We start from the raw sequence: 12,995 nt of genomic DNA on the forward strand, positions 1-12,995 counted from the left end.
TAGACTGTAACTATTGAGAAATAAAAAACACCTCATAAGGCGGTTCTTCAAATGACAGACAGTTGTTATCAAAAATAGGAAAAGCGCAAACACTAAAGCAATGAGATCCAAAACATGGCTTTTCAGCGTCTTTTATCAATTTTGTTATTCAGTACAGAATAACTATGTGTTTCTGCATTAACTTCCTACTGGATGCAATTGTATGACCCTCCATATTTAGTAACAATATATACATATGTATAATCGCCTGAATTATATCGTCTGTCTACAGCTTAAAGGCCACCCCATCATCCCCTCTTCAGACGGATAATCTCGGCAACATAATGACATATTCACTGAAGCACAAAAGGGGGTGATTTGATACTTTTCCATTGATTCACACTTACATTTTTATTCCTTTATTCTCTTTATACTCGATGTGCCTTATCATCCAACCATTTACATGCAATTTGTTTAAGTTCTTTCCTGAACTGCCGGATACTATTGTATGTTATGTCAACTATCAAAACCAAGAAAATGCATTAGTGGTACTTAGGCAATCGACCAAGGAGACATAAATTCGCAAACTAGCATGTCTTGTGAATACTTTGCAGCACGTAGGTATTCTACAGTTCAGCTGCGTGAGGCGAAGATTGAATTGACTTGACATTTGCAAAGTGTGACTCACTTATTCAATAGTTACATTTGTTATGCTGTTTCCTTTCAGTGTAATAAATCACAATATACGACAAGGAAAGTCGGATTTTGTAGTAGTCTGTCATTATATCACATCTGACTGTATTTGGGTATTGTGTCTTTGGATTTATTTATGAGCTGTTGGAAATCGCCAATGGTTAAATGCGGTACCAGGGAGAATCGAAAATTAAAAGCAATTTATATTCTACAAAATCACCTTTTTTATATAAATAGATGTTAAAGTTCTCGGCATTGAACGAACAGATTGAACAACACAAAAGAAAAAATAATTGGATATTTTTTTTAATGCTCGAATTTCATGTGAAACTTCTGCAGTTAGGGTTGATGCCTCCCATGATACACTTTTTCAATAAATAATATTGAATATCCACACTTAGGAAAAACAAATTTTACTTGATGAAAACAATCTTCAGTTTCTTTTATTATTTCTTATAACCTTAAAGAAATACCAAATTCTCCTTCACAATTTACCAATTTCACTCTAATTGGCTGGAATTCCATGACCTTAAGCTTTGGAAAAGGGTGGTTGTTATACTTTAAAAAAGTTGAAAACAACATGTGCTGAAATTAATGAAGTTAAATTGAAAGTTATGAATGGAGGGAAAAAAATATAAAATGGGGAATAAAAGAATTAAAATCTGAGAGAGTTCCAAACATTAATTTCAAATTACTAGTTCAAAGCATGGTTTTTGAGGTTATTATTATTTCAAATTAACGCAAGAATGCAGGGGTAGAGCAAAAATTTTTTTAAAACCATTACAAAAGCAAGATCTTCAGCAAGTTCTGGTATACTTAAACTAATTTAGAATCTGTATACAAAGCTGGACACCAAAGGTTTATCGACCGATTCCGCTTGCCGGCAGTGCAGTCAACAACTATGTCGTAATTTTGACCATGAACCGCATTACGCTGCCAGCAGAGGCAGCAGCATTTCATTCAAGTACCGATACTGTGTTGATACTAATTAAATTTTTCTCTAATGGTATAATATTGCACATCTGTTTTGTTAAATATTACAACTAAAGGTGAAAAGGAAAGTTACCCGACATTAAATTCTAAGAAAAATTATTTATTACTCATTTAGAAGTGAATTCTATTTTATATATTGTTTGAGTTAAATTAAACTAAATTATTCATTTAAACTCTAAGATTAGCGCTTGATCTCAATTCTTAATTCATCCATGGAAACAGTGTAGTTTAATGTTAATAAGGGTATTAGCCCTTGAAGTAACTGTTTCTGTTCGTGTTCTCAAATTCTTTTCTGTCCTATATTTTTGCCAGATTTTTATCACATTTGTTTGCAAATTTGCATCTTGTAATCTTATTATATTTCTTTATATTCATTATACCTATCACTGCATAAACGCAAAAAAATTTGAAGATCATCTATTTATTGCTTTTCACTTTTTTTTGAGGTGTTCAATCGCCCTTTGATTACCTGAAGAAGCAATTGAAATACTTCTGAATACAAAACAATTATACGTCTTTCAACTATATCAAATTGACTTGAAGTATCAGAAAACAATAACAGTCATCCGTGAAAAGATAGCAGTACTTTTCAAGACAACAGTTGGTGGTACCTCTTCAACGTGTACGATTAATTCAATAGTTTGTATTGACTTAAGACCTATAGATTAAAACTGATCAATTTCGCTACTTAAATTTAATAATTATAAAAAACGTAATTTTGCTACTGAAATTCGATATTCAGAATGTCGAATTCTTGAATGAAAGATCCTGCATATGTGTAGGCTTTTAGAAACCGTGATCAAAGGGAGTAATTTTTAGTAATTCTCTATATCTCTTATTGTTTCTGAGTTATGCAGGAAAGAAAATGCAGCTTTGCAAAGAACAATGTTTCCCTGTGATACTGTCTGTCCAAAATTCGACATTCTATAGTAGAACTACTAGAAGCAGAAATACTTTGAAACCCTAAATATCTCAATTAAAAGGGGGTGAATTCTATTATAAATGTTCCTATTCTTGTGTCTAATTTTTTATGAGTTACAGAGCTGATAAAAAATATGTTTACACCGAAGAAGTGTAAAAAAAAACAATTTTATTGTATCGTTTTCTGCGACCAAAAACTTCATTGTCGAATAGAAATTTTAAAAACTGTGGGATTATTTTTACACCAAGAATCCGCCTATGCTCTGTGTCCCATTAATTAAGGACCACCCTGTATATGAAAGCAAATTGACGAACATTACAAGTTTCGGCACTACTAGGTGACAATGGAGCAAAAATTACCTATGCAAACCATAATAATTATTTTGCTTTCACCCCATTTGGCATGGTTAACACATGTTATTTAGACCACACAACGAATGACAATCACGTTCTACTAACATGTCCCATATAAGAGCACTGAACATCTGTTTACAGAAAGAGCTCATTGAAAACAGAACAACTCAACGTCATTTTAAAAGATGAGGTGTGGTATCGTAATGCGGATGTTGCATTTTACAACAATAATGGCCCCGGAAATAAAACACGTTTTGCCTCTAAGGGCAAAATTTGTTTTATTTCCACTCAGCATCTGCTTTCGGAATAAGACCACGGGGACTAAAGCTTTGGGTAATATAACGGTTGTGTGAAACCTGGCAATGGTGGAAATGACTAAAGGCCTTGGGCAGCATTATTTCGTATGCTTCACTCGAAATGTTATGCAAGTCATTGCAAATTTTCGTAGTAAATATCATTTATTTTATATTGCCATATCCCTTTCTTCGCAGTGCCGATTTTAGGCGAGATATTAGGTCATACACCAGTGATTTATACAGACCACCGGTCTACAGTTCAACGCTATAAATTGCATAAAACTGGGGTTGTAAATTTCCAACAGAGGAAAATATTTAACTAAATGCCAGTGCCACGATGAAATAGAGCTTGGTCTTGGAGAAATTGGTCAGATTTTTATTTCCAATTAAACGAGCTAATCGATTATATGATCAAGCAAATTTGATCAACTTTTTAAATCAATTTAGTCTTTGTCGTCGTACGCGAGCAGCAGGCGATAAAAAATCACTTTCCGCACTGGTTAGGAAACTAACTGGTTTCTTTTGGATATTTTCTTCATATTAACATAAAAACCAGCTGGTTTAAGAAAATTTAATCGATCGTGCGATAACCATACAAAGGGTAGCCAAAAATCGTCATCCGATATTGAAACTGCATTGAAGCAGCAGCAACGGAAAGCTTTTAGTGGTGACTCATCGCTGGGTGCAGCAGGGGTAAAGCGCCTCGTTTATTCGATTAGATATAGGGCGACTTAAACAATGGCCCCTCACGAAACGGATTTATTCGTCTGCCCCGAGTATCGGATTTAAAGCATTTTAATGGATACTAACATATATATTACAAATATTGTGATCAATCATGAGATGTGTTGGCATTCTTGGAAGATACATCTTTTAGAAATTTTGATTTAAAAGTTCAAATAGAGGGGTCGAAACCACTATTTTATAAATCTTAATAATCTATTGAAGAAATTGGAAAGATAATGCCCTTCTTTTCCTGCGTATTTGTGGTTTCCTTGAAATGTACGAAACGTTTTAGCCAACCTTAGCTATCATATTTTTACTTAAAAGATCTATCTACAAAACGCATTACATAACTTTATTTTTAGTCCAATACAAAAAGGAAGCAGAAAAATGCATTAAGTAATTTAAAGTCTGTTGATTAATATGAGATTTCAGTGTGCCCGTATGCTCCATGTATCGCTACGAAAATACAGAGGGTCTGTCTGGTAAAAATAATTATTTGAAGCAGAAGCACATTTTGCCTTCTCTCTATTTATAGCGCTCTTGTAGCTTTTATTATCTTGTGGTGTCCACATGTTCGCTGGCATATTGCAGAAGCCATGAACTAATAAACTTTAAAAGATCAATAGGCGCGAAGGAAAAAGTCGTCGTTTAGCTGATGCATTATAATTAAAACCACCAACCAGTTATTAGACATGGAAGTTGATCGCATCTAAAAGATTTAATGCGTTCAGATAAATTAACGTCATTGACACTTAGAAATGTTATATGATTAATTCGGGAAATATCTAAATCAATATCAAACAAGCGACTTATAAAAAAAATGAAACATTTAAGTGTCGTCGTGTTATATTATAGGAAAATAACTGCACGTTTCCATGCAAGTTGTAAAAGTTCTGATTTTAAATTTTGCCTCGTAAGCCAGTTTTCAATTCAACCGAACCACTTGAATGTGATGCTTTGACAGCGCTGGCTTTAATTTTCAAAATCGACCTATAAGCGAATTTCAGATCAGCATGGCAACCCGCATAAATTTCAACATTTGAAATCGTTTCCAAAACGTTGGCAATTGCATGGACAAATTTTTCATTTTCAAAAAGAAAAGTATTTTTAGAGCATACACGAAATCCTATCCTTTGATGCCGAAAGCGTTAGAGATGAGGGAGAATTTAAATTTCAATAATTCATTTGCTGCTGAAGTACGCAATTCATTAATTCTGCTATTAAATTCCCCCACAACGTGAAGTACATATTGAAGAGTTGATGTTTATCCGGCGACCGTATAGATAGAGATAACCACCATATTTCGTGTCCCACAAAGTAAATAGTTTTATTAGAAATAATGATGTAAGTTAGTCATAAACATCGTTAGATTACTGTAAAAAGAGGCTTTCAATTGCCAAGAATGTAGTACATAATAGCTACTATCTAATGACTAAAATCGAGACGAAAAAGCTATTAACTCTTTTGTTTGAAACTCGTCGACATGAGGGTTGACAAAATGGAGTCGATTGATCAAACAAGGGTCCGGCGTTCTAAGGGGGGAATTTTGAGTGTTTATGAATATGATAATGCTCATATATTAATACTGGAAAACGTGAATTTACGAAGAAGCACGAACATGGGATAAACGACTACAATAATTCTTTTGCAATATTGTTTACTATGAAATATCCCGTCAGAAAAATTGAATAAGATTACAGAAATATACGCCCTTTGAATTACACGTTACAGTTTTAAGCATGATAAGGATAAAATTACTAAAAATAAACTTAGCAAAGTTTTTGAGTGTAATATGACTAATAATTAGCCTTCTTCCGTTGAGAAAATAGCACTAAAGCTTGTTTGCACCAAATTCTGAAATTTCTGCTCAAATTAATGTAAACTTGGAAGCTCTTTTTCATTTACTTGTACTAAACCGCACACCATCCGAAGACCTCAGAAAAGCGCGAACTGGTCATGTTTAGCAAACTGCATTTTTGCACAAGACAAACTTCGAATTTAGCATGCATCTGCTTTGAACCCATAACCTGACCAGCTTCTGAGGGGTAGCGTTGGAAAGCCCAAACCTTCCTTTTTAAACGCCTTTCTACACCCAACCATTCACAAGCAACCGCCTTACCCTTAACGATCACGCAATACAAAACGACAATTCATTTCAAAAAAGTCAACCGTACATAATTCTGGGCTCTGGAAGCATCCTCTGACTGCTTCCAAGAGGAAGCTCCTGGCAAAAGGAGGGGGCAGTCGAGTGATCAAGGACGTATTTGGGTGGTTGGAACAATAACAAAGTTAAACGCCCATTAGGTGATTAATATAGGTTCGTGAAAAAAGCATATAAAGTTTTGGCGTTCGCTGTTTTTAGCGGGTGCGCGAGGTAAGAAGTAGGGACAGTCGGGTTATCTCGGACGTATTCGGATGTCAAGTGAACTTTCTAGGATTATACGTGTTCTGTGGTTTCAAAGTGGGTTTACATGTACATTTTCACATCCATCTGTGAGTCATTTATACACACACTAAAGCTGGGGTTTCCCAGGAAAGCTGTGCTATAGTAGAGCGACTGCCCTAAAATGTTGACCATGCACTTTGCATACATGCATACGGTTATTTAGGCCGCAGCAGGCAAACCCCTATTAACTTTTGGACTATTTGGAAAATATTTTTGATGTTTTTATTCCGCCGACTTTTCGCCCGCAGACCTTTTTAATTGAAAATATTCGTTATTCATTATTTCATACTATTCTTATCAGGCCCAATTAATAATTTAATACCTATTACAGGTACTAATTAACACCTAACAATACGTATTAAATTATGTATAATACCTGTAACAGGTATTTTATTCGTATAAACCCGATAATCAACTGTAGATATTTAGTTAACGCCTCAAGGCCTTAAGCACCGCAGGCAGAAGGAAAATTCAGTAATATAATATGTACAGCATACACTCAAAAATATGTTTCAGTAAAATCAATATTCCCGACGACTCATGTTTTCTCCAAACAATCTCTCATATTTCTTTACCGCTCTCATGCAATCGAGCCATCTGAAGGAGATTTGATATCAGAACAAAATAAATGGGTAAATAAAGCAAAGCATGTAAAAACGACCATTTCACAAGAGGAGATAAGACAACCGTAAGATATGAATGACTATTTTACATCACATTTCCGTAAAAGGCCACACACAGTTAACGATATCAGTCACCGGAAGTTATGTATTCACTTTCGGTAGTTGGATGCTTATTAAATAGCGTTTAAGGCTATAGATAAAACATTAATTTGCTGAGCAGGGTAAATTATCAGTATTTAAAATTAACTACTATTATTTCTAGAAATATGCCCAGCTTGATGGGAAAATATTTACACTTTCCCGTTACTCTTAAGTCAATTAACTTGTGTCAGAAACCACATTTCCATGCTGAAAAGGTTTATTTTAAAGTCCTAATTACAACCATGTTGCACTAACTTTGTACGTATTAGTAATCCTTAATAAATCATACTTAAAAAATAGAGATTCAAAACATAAGTCTGAAGAATGTGAAAAATGCCAGTAATGGACCGTGATCTGACGACTCCAAATTATACACTATGACTAAAATAGCCTGAAATGACTAAAAGTTGGGATGGTGTTTGTTTTAAGAAGATTAATGGGTTGTCTAGGTGCTAAGGGAAGATCTATTGATTTTATAATAAAAATAATGGAGAACTCAGTAGCTGCAACATAAAAGTCATTAGAGTGATAAATATTGTTCGGAATTGATAGTCGCAGCTGTTAATTTAATTTATAGAAGTAAAGAGGAAGGTATTTTAATTGCGTGCTGGTTTTTTGGTAATAAATCTATAAGGAGAATCAAAACAAAATTGAATAATCATTATAGCAGTCGCTTTTGCATAGATATATTCTATTTAAACACAGACATGCAAATGCAGACTTTTTTAAAGCTCCAAAATATGCTAATCAAGAAAAAATCCTTCGTTGCCTTTTGTTGGTCACCGGGATGAGTCATTTGTTAGAAAATAATGAGTAAAAAAACATGGTCAAGGGTATTTTGGTGTTAGTTGACAGTAGCCACAGAAAATTGATTACTTCCTTAGGAGGAATGGGAGAAATATTGACGGGTTCCAGAACCGGTAGTAATTTGTACCTTTGGACAAGGGTCTTGAACAAACTTGTAGTAATAGGAAAATTTGCAATATTTCCAATTCTTAATTGCCGACTGCTTCGCTGAATGTTAATTCATTAATTTTCCAACTTGAGAGGCTTTCACATAAATTCGTATTAAAACTGTCCATTATATTTATGCAAGTGCTTATGCATATACGATTAATTTGGAATATTTTGCTGAATCGGATTTAAGTTTTCCCATAAATTCAATAATATTGTCCCCAGTGCAAAATTTATTCATCCCAATGCAATCGTTCCAAAGATGATATGTCTTCAAACTCTAGCAATAAAATCTCAAACTTTACGAGTATATAATACAGTTTTATGTAAAAGATATTGCTAGCATTGTATAAAGACTGAAAACAAAATTTACATACCTCCAAAAGAAAATAGACTGTTAATAACTTAATGTTATTTAAGCGGAACTACAGAATTGTTATACGTGTTGTGCATATAATAAAATAGAAGATACATCACACTTTAGAACTGATCAGAATATCAACAACCAATATTCGTAAGATTCCCTTGAGTGCTGTAATAATCTGATATTTTATTCTATTGAGCTCATTATTATTTTCCCTAAAACAGCCAAACATATACATTACGTAGATATAATGTTACAATGATAGAGCATTACTACCCAATTATCTAAAATGTGAACGAATATTAGTGAATATTTATTTGGGCGCCATGCATCCCGCCAGAGAGTATCAAGAACACATTTTCTGAACATAATCAACATTCCACATAAAATAACCAACATTGTTCAAACCAACGAAAAGCGTAAATTAGTCATAAAGCTATTATGTGTTCGCCAATTTACACTAAATGTGTTGAATTTATGTACATGACATTGAGATAACTGTGTGGTAAAATTGTTGATGCAAGTACGTATTGTTCACCAGTTTTCTCGAAAATAGTATCAAATCTAAAATCAAATCTCTAAACATTTTTTGTTAGAATACCTGACTATTAAGTAATAATAACCAAGCCAATTTCCAATTTAGTGGTATAAACTAGTCACATTTGAAAAGCTACAAAATTTAGAACTGTACACCACTCGAAAGCTAGGTATGTTGTAACGCAATGTACTATTCGCTAAAATGTGCGAAAAGTGATACTTTTCCACACTCCTATTACGGTTACTAACCGACTCGAAGATTGTTTCGGTCAGCATTCTAGTGCAGTAAACACACGTTCACACGTGTTTGATATAATATTTAGAATTATCAATAACATAGAAACTAAAATTTAAAAATAAATAGATTAAATTCGGTACAATTATTAAACATCAATCATTTATCTGAATAGTGTCGAAGATTAGTAGTATTGAAATTCTTTTTCTAACAATTCTTTGAAACTCCTATTTTACTACTCTTAGCTCTTTTCGTCGTGGCTGAGAGAATATCGTTATTTTTCCTACTATCAACTACGATCAAATACAAAAAATAACAGAACAATTTTATTATTTTTCATTGCAATAGAGAGCAAGCTCCTACGAAATCAAACTTATTAAGTGCATTTCTGTCATTCAAATGCCAATCTTGCGGCATGACATTCGTCCTAAATAAGAATTGCAGTAAACAGAGGATTTTCCTCATGAGTTTCTTCCATTTAGACGGACAATAATAATGCAACAAGACGTCTATCAAATATCTATCATTCAGACTAAACTTCTTGCTGCGAAATCAATCTAATACCTGAAATGCAAGATGTAGTTGTTATATTTAATTAATTGTGCCAATCCTCTATCTTGATATCTGTCTTACTAGCTTTGAATGTTAAGGTGTAGTAGTTATTATTATACCTTTCTATATATAATATTAAACCTATCCAGTTCAAGGATTCGGTCAAGAAATTGTTTGATCTTGTTTAGCAGCCACCTATGAAATTGCTTATAGAATTATTTTAGAAAGCTGTTATTATAATGCAGTTTTTGCTTTCATAAAAATGGACTAGTGTTGTAAGAGGTTTATTATACTACTACGTAGTCTCCTGTTTATTCAAATTAATTCCGATATATTGTGCTACTTGGAGCCTGTGGTCTAGCACAGTCTGTTTTTGTTAATTAAATTTCAAATTTCTTATACATATAAATCGGAATTTTGGTCACCATCAAGATGTGTATATAAAATCCGTACATTTCAAGCTCTCACATACAAGAAATGCAACCATTAAAATATTCTATTCTAATCAAACACCGGTTTTTATCTAGGCATGCTATAATTATTTCTAAACAGGAAGCTCTTTTCCATAAGCAGTCACGGCACGACACATTAATGTTGGATCATGTAATAACTTCATACAGAAAGTGTGTTAGTGTATTTTCGCTTTTAACCTCGACCCATTCTAAGCTCTCCCACAGGCCTATTATTTATTATTTTACAGGGCATATTTGATGCGAATCATCCATTTAGTTAATTATGATGATATAACAATTTGGTACCTACTAAAACTCGTCCAAGCCTGAGATAAGATGAATTAAAATGTTTTTTTAGATTTAGAGGATGGTCGTCGATTTTTTTTTTGGTGGTAGAGGGGCGGTGATTAAAAATTTCGCCCAGGGCGCTATACTTGCTAAGGCCCTAAGGCTAAGGCCCTAAGATGAGCGGCACTTTTTTTTTAACAGATAATGTTTCAATCTGTGTGCCGATGTGTTAAACGTGTGTGCCGATACGGCACACATGTTTTTGTGAATCCTATCAACTTCAAGGAAGTCTCAGATTCCTGAGAATATTTTTATTTTACAATACAGTTTTTCTTCATTAATTTTTATTTTATGTTTATACCAATATTCCAGACCCTCCTCAAAGGATATTTTTCAAATCTACGATAGTTTTTGGGTTATTAAATTTACAATAATGTTTGATGACGTCTAAGAATTTGTTGTTGATATTTGGATTTTGTCAGATTTAGGAAGTGTTAAAGTCTTAAGCTTCTGAACGCTTTTTATATTTATAATCTTATTATGTATTATCTTATACGTATAATAATCCAATATCTTCTACTGTAGATCCAACTGCAGTTAAAAACAGTTTACGTATCCCATCTACTAGATGCATATTTTACATGTAAGAGGAGTTATTGCCACTTTCGCTGTTTCATGTAATTTCATTAAAATGCTATTACAATTATACCTTCCTTAGACGCAAAAATATTTTTATAAAGATTTATCATTCCACGTAAAACCCCAATCCTGATTAATTTCAGTTTGCTAGGTCCTCACATCCTGTAACTAAGGTACAATTGCTAGGGATTAACAGTTACTCCAGATTATTTACACACGATGCACATTTAGTGCCTACTTTTAAACATTGAAAAATTAAATCCATTTAATTCTCTCTTCTTCAAACCCAAAGCGACAAGACTAATCCATTTTGAAATTTAAAATTTGTGCTTACTCATGCCGTATGCTTAAACCTCCTTTTCACCACCATATGGGATTTGTTTTTAATAGTTTTTTTCTGTGAAACGCCTATCAAAATATTAAATGAGCCTTTGTTGACGACCTTTGGAATGCATTACAATGAATTGCACAATAGCTAATTAACAGTGATTGGTACACGAACTAAAAGAGAATCGGGCATCGATAAGATGAATCTGATAAATCGAGTACCCATTGGAAGTACTCTATAGTCGGAGAAACAAATGCTTAGAAAAGTAAGCCGGCTTTCCTTTTTAAATGTTAGCAAAAATGATCCTTAGTATACTTTTTCTACAATTAAAAAACGAAAATATTGTCAAGTTCGCACAGTAGAAGGATAGAGGATGAAGTATTCATTAACTTTGAGTGTAATAGATAAATCATTTTGTCATTTATAATTAATTAGAATGGATAAGCCTGTGGATAAGTAATTGATACTCATGGTTTAGATTCATTTACTGCCATCACAGATATACTGCTCGATTACCAATATAAACGTAATTTTTAAATTAAGAAAAACTCTTTTATAAATTCTCAAATTTTCCTTTGAGTTTTCCATGTGACTTAAAAGTTTCTATGAATTTCTGAGACATTCATATACTCAATGCATCGTTAGTTATTTTCTTTAGTTAAATGTAAGTGCTTTAGGCCCAGTTTGCAAAACCGAACTAAGTCTTCAAAAGTTGGGAAGAGGATTGAAAACTCTCATAACTCCCGCAACATACGCATGTAAATTTATCAACCATTCCAATAACTCAAAGTCTACTGTTGATGTGTAAATTTTATGATTATTGTTTCCTTAGTGAGCGCTATTATTTGTGTCTAGATCTAAAGTACGAGCAAAGTCCATTGAAATGATATTGAGTTTAATAAATCATTGTTATGCAAATACCTATTCTTCAATCCGAGCAATTAACAGAAGTTCGATGTTAGTACGAAAGATAGTATCTATGTCATAACAATTATTTTATCGAGACTACCGAACAAAATCGACAAAATAATAAGGATAAAAGTTATATTTTGCAGGGCGTGGTAACATGTACAGAGAATTCTATGAAAATGGTTCTCAATCTTTGCAATACAGTTCATAGAGCTATGAAATAAATCATTTTGTTAAAATTTGGTGTGGCTACTACTCTCAAAACATACAAACATACAATTTCTTTGCAAAAAAATTATTTATGATACCTTCTAATTCACTATTGTGGTCTAGTTGGAACGAAAACATGAAGAGTTTTAATTTTAAATAACTGCCAACTCAATTTAATCCTTCTAACAAATGTACAAAATGTTGACCACTTTCCTACATACATAAATAAGTTAATTTGCTAAAATTCATGTGTACTTTGGGCATAGTGTTGGGCTTTTTTTAATATTGTTTTCACAACAATGATGAATTACAATACATCGTAAATTTTTTTTCTGTAGGAAAATTGTATGTCTGA

The 12,995-nt window shown here is 33.1% G+C and overlaps 1 protein-coding gene across 4 annotated transcripts in view; it reads right to left on the minus strand.

Moving 5' to 3' along the window:
• pico overlaps positions 1 to 12,995 on the minus strand; it is a 112,830-nt gene that overhangs the window by 39,486 nt on the left and 60,349 nt on the right. The gene's annotated exons all lie outside the window — the stretch shown is intronic.

Source organism: Euwallacea similis, chromosome 11, assembly GCF_039881205.1.
Source record: "Euwallacea similis isolate ESF13 chromosome 11, ESF131.1, whole genome shotgun sequence".
In the NCBI taxonomy this organism is placed as follows: Eukaryota; Metazoa; Arthropoda; class Insecta; order Coleoptera; family Curculionidae; genus Euwallacea; species Euwallacea similis.